The sequence below is a fragment of the Mya arenaria genome, chromosome 4, assembly GCF_026914265.1.
Source record: "Mya arenaria isolate MELC-2E11 chromosome 4, ASM2691426v1".
NCBI lineage: Eukaryota > Metazoa > Mollusca > Bivalvia > Myida > Myidae > Mya > Mya arenaria.
Window position 1 is genome coordinate 9,566,852 of NC_069125.1, and position 20,115 is coordinate 9,586,966.

The following is a 20,115-nucleotide window of genomic DNA, read 5'->3' on the forward strand; positions in this document are numbered from 1 at the left end:
ATTTATCTTTTACTTTATTCTTGTTGCATAAATATTTATAACCTGATGTTAAGAGCTATTTTATTATTTTCCTTAAATAAGTAAGTACTTTTTGTTAGGTTTCATTTTGTGCTTAGTGGATGTACGTTTACTTTACGACGCTAAAAGGCTATCAATAGACCTTGGCAAGATTGAGATAGTCTGTATGATTAGACTGTTAGACAACTTGTAACCATTGGTAAAGTTAACCTGATTCTTTAACGTACGTCTGTGAGTTACTTTCTTCTCTTCTTTTATACTTGCCTTTTTGTTTGTTTTAAGTATCTTTAAAGCCAAAAACAGCACGTACTTGTTTTAATGTTTTCTCCTATATCATAAAATTTTAAAAATGAATCAGAACACGATTTGTTATCGTTCTGCCAGTTTTCCATTACAACGATGTGCGCATAAACATTAATTCTACTTTAGACGGTAGTAAAAGTCACTGTTATAATTTTCAAATTTTTAAAGGTCAAAATAAACAAAACCTAACAAAAACACATACGTATAAACATTACATAAACAAATACAAACCTTCACAATCGGACCACATACACATCAAAAATAGCTTTACGAAAAATTATTTGATTGTCGCCTATGAAGTGTCTTCTGCAGTAGTGATCTTAACATACAAACTGATCCTTGAACCAGTCGATCATTTCAAGGACAATAAGATCGAAGACTAATTGAATAACAAATCAAATTGTATATGGTTCGATTTATTTGATGTCAAATACGTTGTTAATATTGGACTGTCTTTTGTATACTTCAGTGTATATCTATGATTAAAATATTAAACAGTTTGGAAATGTTAAACGACACATTGTTCCCAAACATAGATGTTTCATGTTTTATTCAAATACACTTTACCGATTCTTACAGTGAGAAAGACGACTTTTTAAGCTCGTACTCCTGTTACATATGTGGTAAACGCCCAATCAATCTAAAAAGTGTATTGGTCTACTTCTGCGTGAACTAATATTAAAAAAAATATATCAGCTTCTTCTATGAATTCTGCCTACATGGAATACAGACAGATATTAATAGTGAGACTTTTGGAAATATCTTAAGCACGTTTCTTGAGTGCGACAATTTGCAAAAACACTAAAAATTGTAAATGCATCCATCACTTGCAAATATAGCACAATACAAGCTGTAAAAACTATTTAGCTAATCGCTTCTTTTGCTTCAATTTAGTGTTAGAATCTTTTTTTAATTCATTTATGTAGATCGAAAGACAGGTAAGAAAGCAGAACACCGTTCAAATTGCATCAGTAAGTATGCATAAAGTACAGATTTAAAACAAGAAGCATCGTCATTTACAATACGGTTTAGGTTTCAATTTCAAATTTATATGAAAGAAAGAGAAGCAGGTACAGAAGTCGAAAGTTTAAACATACATCCCGTTTCGAGAATTCGAGGGCGAGACCGTCAGGGCTATGACACGTTCTTCACAAACAGGTGAAACATTACTATTGACATATTGCAAACGGAAAATAGTTTATGACACCTTGCAACTTTCACTTTGATTCTTCCGAATTGCAAATCTAGGTTTACTTTGTTCCTTCACATTGGCAGTTAATATGATCATTGTTTCCATTGGCTGAGATTTTAATTGGCTATTCTGTTGCTCGAATGCATTTGCTTATGGAAATAATTAGCGCGGTTATTTCATTCGATCTTTGATTGTCGTGACAGATAGTTGACTTCAAAAACAATTTAACTCACCATTGTTACCTATGATTGAAGTAGGCAGATTCCAAGCAGTAGGACCTTTAGTTACAGGCAGTCATTCAATAAGTAGTAAGACCTAAAATTAGAAGCAATAAGACCTAAAGAAGTTATATCCGTTGGGTTGTTATAAGTATTCAAATCGGTGTAATTTGTTGTCATTTATTTTTTTTTGATACAACTGATGTCCAAACTTATATTGAAGCATTCGCTTTTACAAAGTGGTAAATGGAAGAGGGCGAAAAATGATATAATTAATGTAGCGAATATTTGCGCATTCATAGACGCCAAATGCAATATCGTAAGAGGATAAAATCTGTCTCATTGATAGGTGAACAATATCAAGATGCTATAACAAATGTAAAGGCAATATTTCAATGGCAAAATAATTGAACATCAGAGATTTTTACTGAAGCAAGAATGATAAGATATGTTAAAAGGGTTGCATATTGCATCATTCAAGAATGTATTTAGCATGAAGGAAGCCGCGGAAAATCCCAGCAGGCTTTTTGAGAATTGCAGGATTTAAAATGTATTTTGACATATCCATAACTTTTGAAATATTACATGAAGCTGATACCCATCACCATCATTGTTTTAATCATTAATAATTCAGATGTCATTCGTTGTGAACAACCTAGGAATACTTTGGCATTCCTTAGCAATGACCAAGGTTGAAAGCTAAATGAACATTTGATTAATGGCAAACAATATATTACTATCACAATCGTTGCTTGTTGAATAAGATATATCATGCATTCTAGCACACCGGATAGGTAATTCCGTTGAATTCAGCCGTGCCGGAAAACTCCATCTGGACCCCCCCCCCGTGCCAGATGAGTCACGCGCTGTGACGTCATGTTATTTATGGGACTACTGTTTTACCAAATATGGTATGCAACCTAACTTGCGTACAAATCAATCAAATAAAATAGAAGACCCTACTTGTGTGTGTGTTTTTTGCTTTAATTATCTCGTAAATATAAATATACATAAGAATTGTCAAATTCAGATCAAAATACAACAAGTAAACATAATAAACAACAAATAGTTATAGTAACAGGTGCGAGCACAATCCACTTCCGGTTGCATTCTAAAAGTAAACAAAATAAATTAACATCACAATAAACAACTTAAATGTCTCTTTTGCGTGATTTTTAAATTGAAGGTGTCGTTCAAATAGGCAGCAAGGGTGAGAAAGGCAAACTAATTGACATTTACAAGCCTCTTGGTACGTTTTCTATGTACCAGGTACATACCTACTGCACAGGTGATATTAAGTCTGCTGCATGTCATGAATTAGTAAAAGGATTGCCTGACCAAGACTTTTAGGACCTATTTGATTGATTTTCGCACAATGACATTGATCAGGCCATGCAGACCATTGCAAATCATGAGCAAGAATTAGAGAATAACAATGAAGTTAGTGTGCAGTCTATCCCATCTACCCAGTTGAACCTCCATATTGTCCCTCCAGCAGACCACACTGTCCATGCTCCTTTAGTCCATGAGTCAATTCAGTCTATCGCTATGAATCATTCAGCTCAAAAACGTTAAGCCGTACATTTTGTACCACAGTATAACGCAACAGACTTGACTAGTAAACGTTTTGCTCCGGTCCAGTCCAACTCCAAAAAAAAAAACAAGTTGATACACCAGTTCCTGAATATCCGAAATGAATTAAGGGAAGTGCATGATTCCGCCGGAGGAACTTAATCTGCATTATGTCGTATTCTGTTTAAGAACTAATGCATATTAATGATAAACTCATTTCCATTGTTTGATATGCTATCCAAATCGTATATTAAATTAAGTCTCCTCTGTTAATGTTGTTTCTGCATCATTTTGTACTCTACTCTATCATATTGCTTCACATGTGCATATGTTATGTTACGAATGTGTTTATGTTTACAGTGACACTCTTATCACTCAATATCAATGCAAACACATGAATAACAAATATATATTTTGACTAATAAACCTTTAACAACTTATTTAATAATGCATTGATGGAATATATTAATAACTGATAACAAGCTTGTAACCGTGTATTTAATAGATGAAAACGCAAACATATTAAATGATTGGTGAATGGTAAAAGATTTACTGTGATCTACTGTAATCTCAAACGGTTAAAAATCCTGTGTTTTATGCACATTTCTTCCAAATCAAAATAGATTTCATTAAAACCATTGTTTTCGACATTTATTCATTCTTTTTGGAATAATAAAACAATGGTAAATCTTATGTGGGAGTAAGAGTGTATCTTGAAACTTTTGGCTACCGAGCTTGTTTTTGTAGTTTTTTTATATAAAATTTGTATTCTTTCGACGAAAAATATATTTTTTTCGAGAATATATTAATGTGATTCCCTCGTGTCTTTTGTGAATTTCTAAGGTTTAAAATAAGCTGAATTCATGTAAGATTGACGCCATTCAAAATGCTTTGGCATTGTCAGGTTAAAAAATGATTTGAAAAATGAATTTGCTGATCTTAATTGTTGTACGTGCATGTTTGCATGCTTACTAAAACTGTTTCTTTGAAATATTCAATCCATTCAATATATTATTATTGCCACTGCTATATTATTGTTCTCATATAATTATTTATCTGTCGAATTATGCTTATGTCTATCTGCAAGTCAATAAGGCAGTTTAGTTACCGACAAGTGTTACCGATAAGCCGATTTATAGGATTGTTAGACTATTTACCTAATTTGGGTCTTAGAACACCCTGTCATCAACCTGCTTTGAATCTACCTTGAGCCTTATCTTACAGTTGTTTTTGTAAAATATTTGGAATTTGTTTTTTGTTAAGAAATATGGAATTTCTTTCATTTTTACAATATTCAGTTTTATTGTATTGTTATTTTCTTCGCAGTCACGCTAAATCAAATACCAAGCAATTGCAGCTGATTGTCTTAAATTCAGGTTATTCTAATATTCATATAACCAAAAGAGTAAGAGTAACACTATGTGATAATATTAAATGTTTAACATACACAAACAATGTTAGAAACCTTTTATTTATATGTGCGTACTCTGGATCATTTGCTAAAATACAACTAACATCTAACTTAGATATGTTCCAGGAAAAATGTATACTACATGATAGAATAAAATAGTCATTGCTATGTCTATAAAATACAGTTTAAGACGATTATATAAAAATCACAGTTACTGTAATGAACGCATTACAAGAAAATGTTCCTGAATTATAGTTTATGTCAGCACTGCAACCACCACTGTGCTGTGGTTAGATTACATGTCATCTGCAGCAGTTGTCTAGTGATAGGAATTGATCCTTGCCCCAGCCATTCATTTCCATAAGATTAAGTGTCGTGTGCATAAGGGTTTTTAACATATGAACTGGTAACAGCCGGTCATTTCCGTTTCTTGCTCTCAAATCAATTGCATGGAAGGATTAAGTGATTACTATAACATGTCAGTTCAAAGGAATGCATTAATGCCTTCATACTCACTACGTTTTTTTGAAAATAATGTTCATACTGCAAACAAATATATGAATAACGTAAAAAATGTATAATAGCAAAATGTTCTCTCAGAGGGTAATGTGACATGATTTCTTCTTATTTTCACATCAACACACTAAAGTTATATGCAATGAAAACCTTCAGACAAAATATTTGACAGAAAATGCTATTTTGTCGCTAGTAACGCTTTTGCAAATTAAATAATTTTAGGCGCGGACATACACATGTCCGTTCAAATACGTATCTGTTATTTGGTGTTTGGTGTTTGATAAAAGTAGTAAGTGAAGCAAATTAGTTTCAACAACAAAACAGTTGCTACGGTGAAGTCAGTGAACGAGTTCCTTTCAGCGGTCAAGTCAACACATCAAATGATAATTGCTTTTTTTTCAGTTAGCTCAAATCCAAGATATTGCTCAATAATAACAGCATTAAGCATTTAAATACTCATGAGACAACAATCTTGTTAAAAAACGGAATAAATGAAACTTTTACTCACGTAGATATACTGTATGGCCGTTAATAGAATTCAAAATTAAAATTATACGTGCTTATCACGCATATAGTAAATAATTGATTTCGATTAAGTGCAATTCCGTTTTATTCCTTGATGGCATTTCCATGCAATTCTGTCTAAAGCAAATTTGCACAGTTACGCCGCCACTTCTATGCCTACTAGCGTTTAGCAAATGTTCGCTAAATTGACAATTTTTACTTTGGTTTTCCATTTAAATGCGAGCGGGCCAGAACATGACAACTGATTAATAATCAGATGAATCAAAGTTTTTTTTTATACAGAATTTAATTTTGTATTCTCCTTTATTGTAGAACATTTTAATTGTATGCACATTGGATTCATGAAAAACATCAATAAAAATAATAACAATTAAGTCAATTTTTAAGCCATTTAACTGTCTCGATACTAAATTTATTTAACGTTTCAGATTTTGCGTGGGGAAAAACCTTTCTTGCACATCGGAAAATCATTGCAGGTGGATGTAGTAGTAATGGCACATCCCGTTCCAGATGAGTCACGCGGAAAACCAGTCATTTCCTGGTTCTTATAGTGTATGGTTTATGATAATTGCGTGACCTTATTTCCAGAAAACGCGATGAAATATTTTCATGAAAATATAAGACATTTATTTGAAAATCAAAATAAATAATCTTCAAAAACTCTTTTTATGAGGAATTGGTTAAAATAGATATTTAACTCCTATGCGCCTGTCAGTAAACTAAGCCGCACTCGGGATTTTTAGAAATATTCGAAAACGCGTTTTCTACGTCAATGTTCCAACAAATTGATAATTTAATGTATGGAAGAATACGTAATTCTTTTGAGGCCGTGAGATGAAGGGTGGTTAAAAGCAATATCCACGTGAAACTTAAAGGAAATCGTGTGCCAAGAACATTATCTGATGTTCATCTTATTTAATAAATCAAAGTTAGACGAGATCATATTTTGTTGAAAACGTGAGGTTTATGAATATTTTTATGAAAAACTACATAAACAAGTTCAATAACCAAACGTTTAAACATAAACCCCGTTTAATGGCACAGGGTAAACGCAAAAGACATAGAACACACAAATGAAAAACAGCACAAACTTCCACAAACAAAACAGTGCATATATACTCTATAAAGACTAGGTGTGTTTATCGAGGATTGTAAGGTACCGTTTTGGAACGGGCAGTAAAATGATAATAAAATTGTCTCACGGAGGATGAGTATATTATAACTAACAAAATATCAGGAACATTAGCCGTACACTTAAAGTACTCAAGGGGTTGTACTTAGGTCTGTTTTTCCAGTAGCATCTGAGTTTCTCAAACGTTATTTACGTCGCATTTCCAGGGATATGATCCTTGCCCTATAAGAAAAGGGTACTATTACCACATTGTATAAACACTTGAAGTCATAATAGATCACACCTAATTATCGATTTGAAAGTATCTTACGATACGAAAGGCATAATCGTTAATCAAAATCTAATTAACACATTCTTTCAAGGATATCTATGTCTTAATAATGCATAAAGAACGGATAATGTAGCCATCCCTTGACATCCAGACAATTTATTTATCGACTGTGTTACTTTCTATAATAACAGATACTAGCTTCAAAAAATATACATCTAGAAATCGCTTGACGTTGGATGTACTGCTACGATGATAGTCGTCTGATTCAGAGACTTCTTTTCCAGTATTTCTCGCAAATTGTTGAGAATTGCTAAAATGAGAAATTGAGTGAATTAACAGGAATGAGATGTAAAACGACTTGATACTGCAAATCTTAGACCATTACATTTCCTCATTTTAGATATATCGCTCCGAATGCCAAAAATAGCAAAAGCCACTTATTCAAGTTCGGCTTAGAATTTGATATTTGTACAAAAAAATAGAAAAGTGCAGAACAAATTTAAAATATGAGTATTTTTCTAAAAATGCATTATGATTCCATGACATCCTTTTTTGCTCAATACGTTCTAACTTTCATGTAAAAAATGCTGCTTGTTTACACATCGTATAAATTTTGGTTGAATGACTTATGTAATTATCAAACAATTATATTATTGTGTTATTATTTACTTCTGTCAATCACATACACTTGCTGCATGCATGATGTTCATACAAAACCCTATTGTAACTTTGTTTCGCTACATTTGTGTAATGTTTATTTTTTGTAATAAATTTATAACGACCCGAATTATGGAAATCAAATATGACTTCTTAACATTCTAACACATTCTGCGCAATCTTAACTACGTGCTTTAGTCTGTAATAAACGAAACCTTGGAATGTTGAGGTGAATAAAAATATCATTATGTCGCATAAATTAAAAGTACTTTGCTAAATTGTGTCAGAATTGAGCACAGTAATACTGACAACTTTGATCACTAAATGTAGTTGCTATTTTGGTGCTCTTTTAGGGAATGTTTATACGTAAGGAACAGGTTTATACGGCCACATTTGTAATTTATTTTGCAGTAAATCGTCATTTTACAGTAATGTTATCGCTCACGAATGTACCATAGGTACAATTACTGTCATAGCAAAGAATTATAGTAAAATATAGGGAAAATGTCGGGTAAATCACACATAACTTGTTTTGAGGCTAACCGATCAGAAATAAATGGCGAAATCGGTCGTTAACCAATATGCGTCAAATAACAGATATCCGCTGGCTTAGGTAAGCGGTATAGAACAGGCAACATAAATGATCGGACGTGTGTAGCGCAGACGACAGATGGTTTTTACACGTCTGAAACGCTTGCATCTAATAGACATGTATTTATTTATTTTGTATTTTTGTTTGGCAATTTAGATTCATTAAACTGACTGTTATACCCGTATGAATGTTAAGTTTTGTTGTCATCATGCACATTATTCTGCGTCACAGGTCTATCAATCTTTGGTATATAAATGTTGTTTTGTGTTCTGTGCTTTGTAATTTGTATACATTTATAGAAATAACAACACTATTTAAACACGGTGACCATACCATACCAACTATGCATTGTTTCTAACATTGCAAATAAACACACGATTCATTAGAACTGAGTGAAATAGTACCGAGCTTCAAGTAAATACCTGAAGTCTTTATAACATTTTTTTATATTACTTCATCGTAGAAAATATACTATTACCCATGTTACCTGTTCAAATTACTAAGACGAGAGTTTTTAAACTCATAGAAAACTCCTACATATTCATACAGATTGCAAACAGCATTAACTGAAACTAATTTATTACAATTAATAAAAAAATAATGTTATTTTGGATGAAGGTACCAGTTTATTTCAGGGATGTATGAGAAACTCCCCTGACAAATCTCCCACCATACCTTACAATCATTTTTCACGCAAAGACTGACAATTTTCCGCAATGATGCATTTTATCAGTATAAATGCTATCTAGTTCACAATTATTACATACAATATAAATAAGGTGATATCCTTACGATTACTGTTATTTGATTATGCTACAAGTATACTATTTCGAGCTAGGCTAATCTAAATAGACAATTTAATAAATGTTTTCCATTAACAATAACTCATCATTGCATTCACATTTAATGTATCAATTATGGTCACCAATATGAACCGATTCATAATATTGTCTGTGTTGTATTTTTGTTACTGATTGTTTTACGCCCTATCCCCGATCTCATTTCAATACGTTCATTATCCATACTTCATTCTCTCTAAATAAATAGATGTAACCTCTTGTAAGGATTTCTGCTATAATTTCTTTATACGTTTTGTTTGGTTTTATATTAGATTTTATGTTGCGTTTTAGTGGATGCACGTTTAATTCACAACGCCATTTAGTTAACCTACCCTGATTCTTAAACTTGCGTCAGTGGCCGTTTTTCTACACTTCTTTTAAACTTGCCTTGTTGTTTGTTTGAAGTCTCTTATAAAATAACTGGTTTTGTTGTGAATCATAACAGGCTTAGGTATTGTTCTTCCTATCTTTCCATTTGATACGATGTTTCTCTTACACATAAACTCTGCTAATGAAATTAAGTTTTATCGTACTCTGAATTGAACATTGTTATTTATTATACACGATAAAATATAATGTTCATGACTCTGTATGTAAAGACAATACGGACCATATAGAACGACAATAAATGTCACTATTTTAAATTAATTACCAGAAAAGGTGCCCTTATATTATTTTTGGTCGGCACCATAACCGGAAATTTGCTCTCTTTCTCTAATGAAACAATGAAAACCACAACGACAAGCCCAGAAGTCGAAAACTTTAAACAATAACGCTGTCTTGATGCACAATTATGCAAAGACCAAAAACAACGACAATTAACAAGAAAAACAAACGTATGAACCCCACATGAACAAATTCAAACACCACAATCAGACCACAAACACATCAAGAATAGCTTTACGATAAAAGATTGGATCACACCTTGGGAGTATCCTCAGTAGTGGTCTCCGCATACTATGTGATCCTCGAACAAGCCGATCACTTCCATGACAAAAATATACTACCCACAAGGATCGATGTGCGAATGAATAACGAACCAAAACAATTAAATGATATAATTTATTTGATGTCAAATAAAGTAAGTTATTGACATTGAACGTTATTGTGTATACTTAAGTGTACATCTAGAATTAAAACATTAAAATTGGAACTTTTATCTAGATTTAAATGAAATACTACAAAAACAAGTCAAGGTCGTGATTTTTTAAAAATCTAAATATCATTCCAAATTAGATATTAGTTCAATTACAATTTCTGATTCTTACGGTGAGAAAGACAACTATTGTAGCTCTTATTCCTGAAATATAGACTTTGAATCTGTTGAAAACCTTTAAACAAACTTGAAAGTGTATTGGTCTACTACTGCTTGAACTTGTATGTATAAAACAAAATCAGCTTTCTATAAATTCTGCTCACCGGGAAACCCGACAGGTAGGAACAGCTAGACATTGCAAATATCTTAAGGTATTTTTTGAGTGCCACTATTTGCAAAAACACTAAGAAATGTAAATGCATCCATCAGTTGTAAATAAGGCACAAGACAAGCTGTAAAAATATAAGTTAGTCACTTCTTTTGCTTCTATTTAAAGATTGAATATTTTGATTTGATTAATGTGATCCAAAGGCAGGCAAGAAAACAAAAACTGTTCAAATTGTTTCAGTAAGTATGCATAAAATACAGATTTTAAAACAAAAAAAAACATCGTCATTTACAATTCGGTCTTGGTTTTGATTCAAATTCAAACACTGCTAGTTTCTTCAGTTAAAATAAGGTTGAGAAATCAGCATTCTGCTCATTTTGCTTTACGGAAATGCAGACAGGAAGAAAAAAAGATGGTTCCGGTGTTGTATGAAGCAATATCCTTGAAACGGAAACTTCCTCCTGTGGGAATAAGTTCGTTTGTTATGACCAATACTGCAGACGACACGTTATCTTAAGAAAGCTAAGTTCCGGCTGAATAGCAGACAGTTTAGTCCGATTTCACACATTTAGCCGTTATTGTACTGATGCACATTGTATTTATGGATGTTTTGGTTATTCCACTTAATAGTTAATTTGCTAACTTAAATCATATGTCATAAAGATCAGTAAAAATTACTTATGAAACCAACTGACGAAAATCAAAGTTCGAATGAAATAACCGTGTAATTTATCTCCACAAGCAAATGCATTAAAACAGCAGAACAGCAAATCAAAATCTCAGTCAATTAAAACAATGATTATATTTACTGCAAACATGAATAAACAAAAGTAAAACAACTAGATTTGCAATTCGGAGAAAACAAAGTGCAAGAAGATGTCGCAAAGTGTCATAAACTATTTTGTATTAAAAATTTGGCGATAGTAAAGTTAAACCTGTTTTGTAGAGAACGTGCTATAGCATTCAATCTATAAACTATCGCGCGGTCGAATTGTAACACCTGAGTAGAAATGCCTCAATTTTCTTAAAGTTATACCTTAAGAAATGAGCCATCAAACTGTTGGACCTTAGGTTACATTCTACATGTCCCCAAGTAGTAACACCTCATTTTAAGCAGTCAGAATTGAAGGGGTAAGATCTCAATTTACAGGCAGTAAGACCCAATTTTCATTCAGACAAACATTGACAAGCAAACAGTCCGACCTTATTTTGCAAGCAGTCAGACCTGAAGCAGCAACAGCTAAATTTAAAGAAAGCCAGTCCTCAACCAATATGGCCTTAATATATAAGTAGGCAGTTGGACATCAATATACAAGGGGTCATGCCTCAAATTGAACCTCACATTACAAGTAGGCAGCCCTCAAGCAGTAGGATCTTTAGTTACAAGCAGTCATTCAATAAGTATTAAATTTACATTTTACTTACCGTTCCAAGGCGGTACCTAACAATTCTTGATAAACATACCTAGTATTTTATATATAGTATGTATGCACTGTGCCGCTTGTGGAGTTTTGTGCTGTTCTTCCGTGTTTCTTGTTTGTAATTTTATGTTATATGTCTTTGGCGTTTACCCAGTGCCATTAAACCGGGTTTATGTTTAAACCTTTTGCTACTGGGCTTGTTTCTGTTGCTTTTCGCTTAACTATTAAGAGCTCAAGTTAGAAGCAATAAGACCTAAAGCAGCAATTGCCATTGGGTAGTTATAAGTATTAAAATCGGGTCGATTTGATGTCATTTCATTTTTGAATAGAGCTGATGTCCATACCGAAGCATTTGCTTTTGCATAGCGGTAAAAACAAGAGGGCAAAATGATAAAATGAATGTAGCGAATATTTGCGTATTCATCAACGCCAAATGAAATATCGTAAGAGGATAAAATCTTTCTCCATGAAAAAGGAACAAGATCAAAATGCTACAACTAATGTAAAGGCAATATTTCAATGGCAAAATAACAGATTTTAACAAAAGCAAGAATGATATGTTATAAGGGTTGCATGCTACATCAGTCAAGAAAGTATTTAGCATTAAGGAATCCGCAGAAAGTTTCAGGAAACTTTTTGAAAATTGCAGAATTTGGAATGAATTTTGACATATCCATAACTTTTACTGAAATAAATGAAGCTGATACCCATCGCCTACATTGTTTATAATCCATAATTCAGATGGCATTCGTTGTGAACATCCCAGGAATACTTTGGCATTCCTTAGCAATGACCAAGATACATAGCGAAATACATATTTGATAAAAGGCAAACACTATATTACTATCACAATCGTTGCTTGTTGAATAAGATATATCATACAATATTAACTACGGGAACCTCCTATGAAACCTCTAGGGTCAAGCCTTTACATACGCATTCTGTTTAGAGGCACAAAACGTTCAAACTGCAAAAGCATACATAATAGCTTCAATAATAGTGTGTATGATTGCCGCCTTATAAAGGTCAGTGAATTATGAGTTCACTAGAATATGAGTTCACTGACGGTTTTAAAGCAAGTTTCTTTTTAAACGACAGAAATTTCAGGGACAAAGAAGCGCGAAATAAGTGGGAAAACGCTTTACAAACGAACAGTCGACAAAGAATAACACGTGAAAACAACTTCTAAACTGTTATGACGGGTTATGTTGGAAATCCGCCTTGGATAAGTCTTTGCGGATAAATACTCTTGAAAGTTTGTTTTCAGCAAACAGCATTTAGAAATACAAATACATGGCAGATTGTTAAGCACATCTTGCAATAATGTTTTGGAGGAAGCTTCCAGTTTATTTACTCTGAAAGTTAACTTCTAAACAAATAATGTTGAAACTTCCTTGCATTTTCTGTAAGGAAACCCCCAAATGTGAATTGAAACGCAGCTGGAGAACCGGAGAACTTCCGAAAAATTGATCAAATGTCATTTCCTAGTCTTTATTAATTGACTTGCCTATTTCTATGCTTTCTCAAAATACGATATGTAGCATTGAAAAATTGGTATATAACTTATATTAGCAGAAACAAAGATATATATCCATGGTTTGTCTACATATTGATTTTGTATAAGATGTTTCTGCATTTGACATAAAACTATTAACTTGAATCTTATTTTCTGATGTATGAAACTGAATTGTACTCAAATATTGAAGGTCACTTTTATGGTTTGGCCTTTTTTGCGTATGTTTTCAACATGGACTCCTATGGTTATTGATTTTCACATGTTAAATATGCACACATCATGGCTTCCAAAAAAGACGGAAATACAAGCGAGTGTAAACTGTGTTAACACAGAGCCCGACAGATTGAAATCGGTGATAATATTAGTCGATGAAAACCTAGCTGAAAATGACAGCGAGTTGGCAAAACGCTTATTAACCGGTTTTTGAGTGAAACGTGAAACAAGGACATTAAGCTGAGACGGCGGGTGGAGTACATGATTATTGTGTTGTTGTTTTTTTCATTTTATAATATAAATTAATGTATAAACGCCCACAAACTAGCTCGTATTGACAATTCTAGTCTTTTTTGGCGAAATACTGTATTTGCTTTTTTTGTGACCATCTGGTATGTAGTCCCTCAAACATATGTTAAAAATTATACTACATGATGGTACATATAATCAATGTTATACTTATAAAATACAGCTTAAGGCGATTGCAATACAATACATTTAAACATTTCACGAAAATGTTCCTTTATTATAAGTTTGGTCAGCACTGTAACCAGCACTGTGCTCTGCTAAGATTACGTGTCTGCAGCAGTTGTCTGGTGATAGGAATTGATCCTTGCCCCAGCCGTTCATTTCCATAAGAAGATTCGTATGAGCCAAATTCCAGTTGTTGTGCCCGAATTACATTAAGGAACGACACCGTTACCTGAAATTAGGTCTCTCTCTATCCGATAAAATGTCGTCTGTATAAATGTTTTTAACATACGAACTGGTTACAGCCGGTCATTTCCGTTTCTTGCTCTCAAATAAATTGCAAGGAAGGATTAAATGATAACTATAACATTTCACTTCAATGGTTTGCAATTGATGGATTCATACTCACTACGTTTATCTTTATAATTTTCATACTGCAAACAAACATATGATTAACGTAAAAAGTGTATAATAGAAAAAAAAATGGTCTCTCAGAAGAATATGTTACATGTTGTTTTTTTTCTTATTTTCACAACAACGCACTAGATTTCTAGGCAACAATATGTTCTATGTATTCAAAACTTTCTAAACATCTGACAGAAAATGCTATTTTGTGGCGGAAATCGATAGCAACGCTTTTGCAAATTAAATCATTTTAGGCTCGGACATACGTAAGCCTGTCTAAATACGTATCTGTTACTTGGTGTTTGGATATTAATATAATGAAACTTTTATAATGACGATATAGACTATCCTAATTCACGCAAATATACTGTATGACAGTAAATATATTTCAACCTTGATAGCTTTTCCATGCTATACTTTCTAAAGCAAATTTGCACAGTGACGCCGTCAGTTCTATGCCTACAAGCGTTTAGCAAATGTTTGCTAAATTGACAATTCTAACATTGGTTTTCCATATCAATGAGCGTAGGCATAGAAAATGACAACTGATTTACAACAAGATGAATCAAAGTTGTTTTTTTTAGATAGTATTAACTTTGATGTTTTCCTTTAATGACAGAACATTTTAATTGTATGCAAATATATTTGATTCATTAACAAACATCAATACAAATAATAAAAAATGAATGTAGCAGTTATGGCACACCCGTTCCAGATGAGTCACGCGGAATACACAGCCACTTCTAGGTTTTTATATTGTATGGTTTATGATAATTGCATGATGTTTTTTTCCAGAAAGCGCGTTGAAATGTTTAAAAAGTAAGACATTTATTTGAAATTGAAAATAAATAATCTTCAAAAACGTTTTTTATGAGGAACTGGTTAAAATATATCGTAAATTTCTACGCGCCCGTCAGTAAACTACGTCGCACTCGGGTTTTTTTCTAGAAATGTACAAAAACGCGTTTTCTACGTCAATGTTTCCACAAACTGATAATTTAAGGTATGGAAAAATATTTTATTCTATTGAGGCCGTTAGATGAAGGGTGGTTGAAAGCAATATTCAAGTGAAACTAAAAGGAAATCGTGTGCCAAGAACATGTTTTATGTTATCTTAGTAAAAAAATCAAAGTACGACGAATCATATTTGTTAAAAACGCGATATTGATGAATATTTATATGAAATACTTCAAAATCAAGCTCAGTAGCCTAAAGTTTAAACATTAACCCCGTTTAATTGCACAGGGTAAACGCCAAAGACATAGAACACACTCAAAATTACGAACCAGAAACTCGGAAAAACAACACAAAAATCCACAAAGAACACAATGCATGAATACTATATAAGAACTAGTTGTGTTTATAGAGGATTGTAAGGTACCGCCTACACGGGTGCGATACAATGACTCCAGCTCTTTTAGGAGCTTTGTATAAAAAAGAGCCAATGACACTTCCGAGCTAGAGCAAAAGAACGGATATCATCATAAAACGTAAGTATGACTCGTTATTTCATTTAATATCACATTGATGAGAGCTTATTTGAGAAATCGGGGAATGCAGTGCCGTATAAATATGTTTAATCTTCACACGTATTTCGGTTAATCTGTAAACATATTGTTTATGGGGTTATAAAACCCATTCTCCCATCAAACACATGCATGTTTACAAACGAAAGTAGAACATATTCACCAATTTTCAGCTGAATTTTACTCCAGAAGCTTACATTTCATATAAAACCAGTATTATCAAGTATTTTTATTTTGTCGGGAATAAAACTGACCGCCTGTTTACCGGATTAAGCATGTTTATACTCTTTTTCTGGGTTGAGCTGGAGCCAAAAGCCAGGGAGCTGGAGCCAAAGCGTGGAGGCTTAGCCAATACACTGTAAAATTATGCACGCTTTGATGAGAAATATCGGCAAATTTCGAACGCTAAATACTGTATTAATAAAGATAACTAAATAAAAAAATGTCATATGTATTACTCCTCGATATGTTCCAAGTCCGAAAGTCAGATGTGCAGCAAAAACTGGGATCTTTTTTGTTCTGTTAGATATATGTTTATTCATTACGTTATTATTTTTATATATAAGTGGGCGAGGATACTTATAAGGTGTCGATTTTTTTAATTTATCGTAATAATAAAGTAAACCTGTTTTGTGTTATATTATGATTAATTGATTAAGTTTGACAATATCTGCATCTTAAAAGGGTTAAGGGATTTCAAAAAGTTTTTAATCAAAGTCGGATGATAAATAAAAAAATGCGATGAACTTCCATGTACAACTTTTAAACCGTAATGTTAACAAATACATTAGTTTTTCAATGACAAAAAATGTACACTTAGTCCAGTTAGTCATCCGTTTTAAGTCTGGCGTTGTGGCTGTACTATCGGATATCATCACTATACCCACAATGTTTAGCAACTAACCGTGTCAATCCTAAATGAAAGACCACACACACACACTGATGTTTATTGGCTTAATATCGTGTGCTAACTTATGCTGTATTAAAAGCTTGCTGGTCGAGGAAACAATGAAGAATGCACACTTGTTTTCACTTAAACTAAGCCAAGCTTGTGTTTAATGTCGGTAAATAGTGTACCTCATTTAAGGAATGAATTGCGGGGTTGATGTCATTATCGGGGTATGAACGCAATTGGGCTGGTCAAAGTGTGTGGATTCCAAAGGACTCCACGCGTAGTTTGACCAGTCCTATTGCGTTCGTATCCCCGATAATGACGTCAACCCCGCAATTCATTCTTATATTTACACCAATAGTTCATTATTTCATTTAAGAATTATTAAAAAAATACTTCATTTCATTTAAGAAAATCTTTCACTAATCCTTTCTTACCCATTCTGTAAATATAACGACCCGACTGTAACGGGAAACATTTTTTTCAAATGACGTCGCAATAACGCGGGAAAAAATCAACCACTTGAACTCACTTTTAAATGTAAAAAATGAAACAATTATGGCAACAATACATTTAAAATATAATAAATTAACACTTTCTTAATGTTGATTTATATTTTACGGGACCTGCTGACACAATACAAACAATAAGAAGATCAATAGTTTTCATGTATATTATTATGCGATGAATTGCGATCCGAACATATCCGAAGATGTTGCGTTCATCGATTGATAAACGCAATTGTCGAAAGGCAGTTCATTTAAGAACTGAATGTTTGGGTGTAAATATTATATATATATGGATATAGCAAATATTAATCAAACGTACAGGAAAATAAGAAAAAATAACACTAACACGTATTCAATCCGATTGGTGTACTAGCGGTCATTTAATTTCTAAGTTGATGTTATTTAGCACATAGTTTACCAGTTTTTCGTCTATCTAATCTTTTTTAAATGCCACACTTTCTTTGATCCACTACAATTAATTAATTTTGGAATCTGATTGTCCAGAGTAAACAACTGGTCAAGAAACAGTTACCATATAATTATATAGATAATTATATAGGATTGTTTAGCTCCATCGACATTTCTGAGATTGCAACGCCCATTATCAGATGAATTGCATTAAATATTCATAAATATTTAAATATTTTAAAAAATACAACAATACCTTAATACTAGTTATAAAAACAGAACTTCAACTATTCCAAATATGCCGAGTTGGGTGCATAATTATGCAGCGTCCTCAACCTCCACGCTTTGGCTCCAGCTCCCTGGCTTTTGGCTCCAGCTCAACCCAGAAAAAGAGTATAAACATGCTTATTCCGGTAAACAGGCGGTCAGTTTTATTCCCGACAAAATAAAAGCACTCGAAAATACTGGTTTTACCTCAAATGTAAGCGTCTTGAGTGAAGTTCAGCTAAAAATTGGTGAAAATGTTCTACTTTCGTTTGTAAACATGCATGTGTTTGATGGGAGAATGGGTTTTATAACTCCATAAACAATATGTTTACAGATTAATCGAAAAACGTGTGAAGATTAAACATATTTATACGGCACTGCATTCCCCGATTTCTCAAATAAGCCCTCATAAGTGTGATATTAGTTAAAATAACGAGTCATACTTACGTTTTACGATGATATCCGTTCTTTTGCTCTAGCTCGGAAGTATCATTGGCTCTTTTTTATACACAGCTCCTAAAAGAGCTGGAGCCACTGTTTCGCACCGGTGGCCTAACGGACAGTACAATGTAAATTGAATCCTTTCACGGAGAATGAGTATATTATAACTAACTGAATATCTGGTACATTAGCCATACACTTCAAGAACTCAGAGAAAGTACTCAGGTTTGTTTTCGCCAGTAATATTTGTGTTTCTCAAACGTAACTTACGTCGTATTTCCAGGGAAATGATTTTTGTCCTTTAAGAAAAGGGTTATACAACCAAATAGTATAAACGCTTGAAGTCATTATAGATAATAGTATAAACGCTTGAAGTCATTATAGATAATAGTATAAACGCTTAAAGTCATTATATATAATACCTATTTAATAGTATAAACGCTTGAAGTCATTATAGATAATACCTAATTAATAGTATAAACGCTTGAAGTCATTATAGATAATACCTAATTGATAGTATAAACGCTTGAAGTCATTATAGATAATACCTAATTAATAGTATAAACGCTTAGTCATTATAGATAATACTAAATTAATAGTATAAACGCTTGAAGTCATTATAGATAATACCTAATTAATAGTATAAACGCTTGAAGTCATTATAGATAATACCTAATTAATAGTATAAACGCTTGACGTCATTATAGATAATACCTAATTAATAGTATAAACGCTTGAAGTCATTATAGATAATACATAATTAATAGTATAAACACTTGAAGTCATTAAAGATAATACCTAATTAATAGTATAAACGCTTGAAGTCATTATAGATAATACCTAATTATCGATTTAACAGTTACTAACTTTACGAAAGGCATACATTTTAGTCAGAGTCTAATTAACGCCTTCTTTCAGGGAAAGCTATGTCTTATAATGCTTGATAAACGGATACTATAGCCAATTTATTTATCGACTGTGTTACTATCTATAATAACAGATAACAGCTTCAAAGAATATACATTTAGAAATCGCTTTACTGCTACGATGATAGTCGTCTGATTCAACCACTACTTTCGCCATTATCACTCGCAAATTGTTGAGAGAATTGCCTAAGTGAGAAATTGAGTGAATTAGCAGGAAATAGATGGAAAATGACTTGATACTGCAAATCTTAGACCATCATATTTCTATATTTAGAAATATGGCTCCCAATGCCAAAAAGGCAATTGCCACTTATTCGACTTCGGCTGAAAACTTGATATTTGTATAAAAAGTGCAGATCTAATTTAAAATATGTGGCTTTGTCTAAAAATGAATTATGATTTCATGACATCAGTTTTTAGTCAATACATTCTTATTTTCATGTTAAAAAT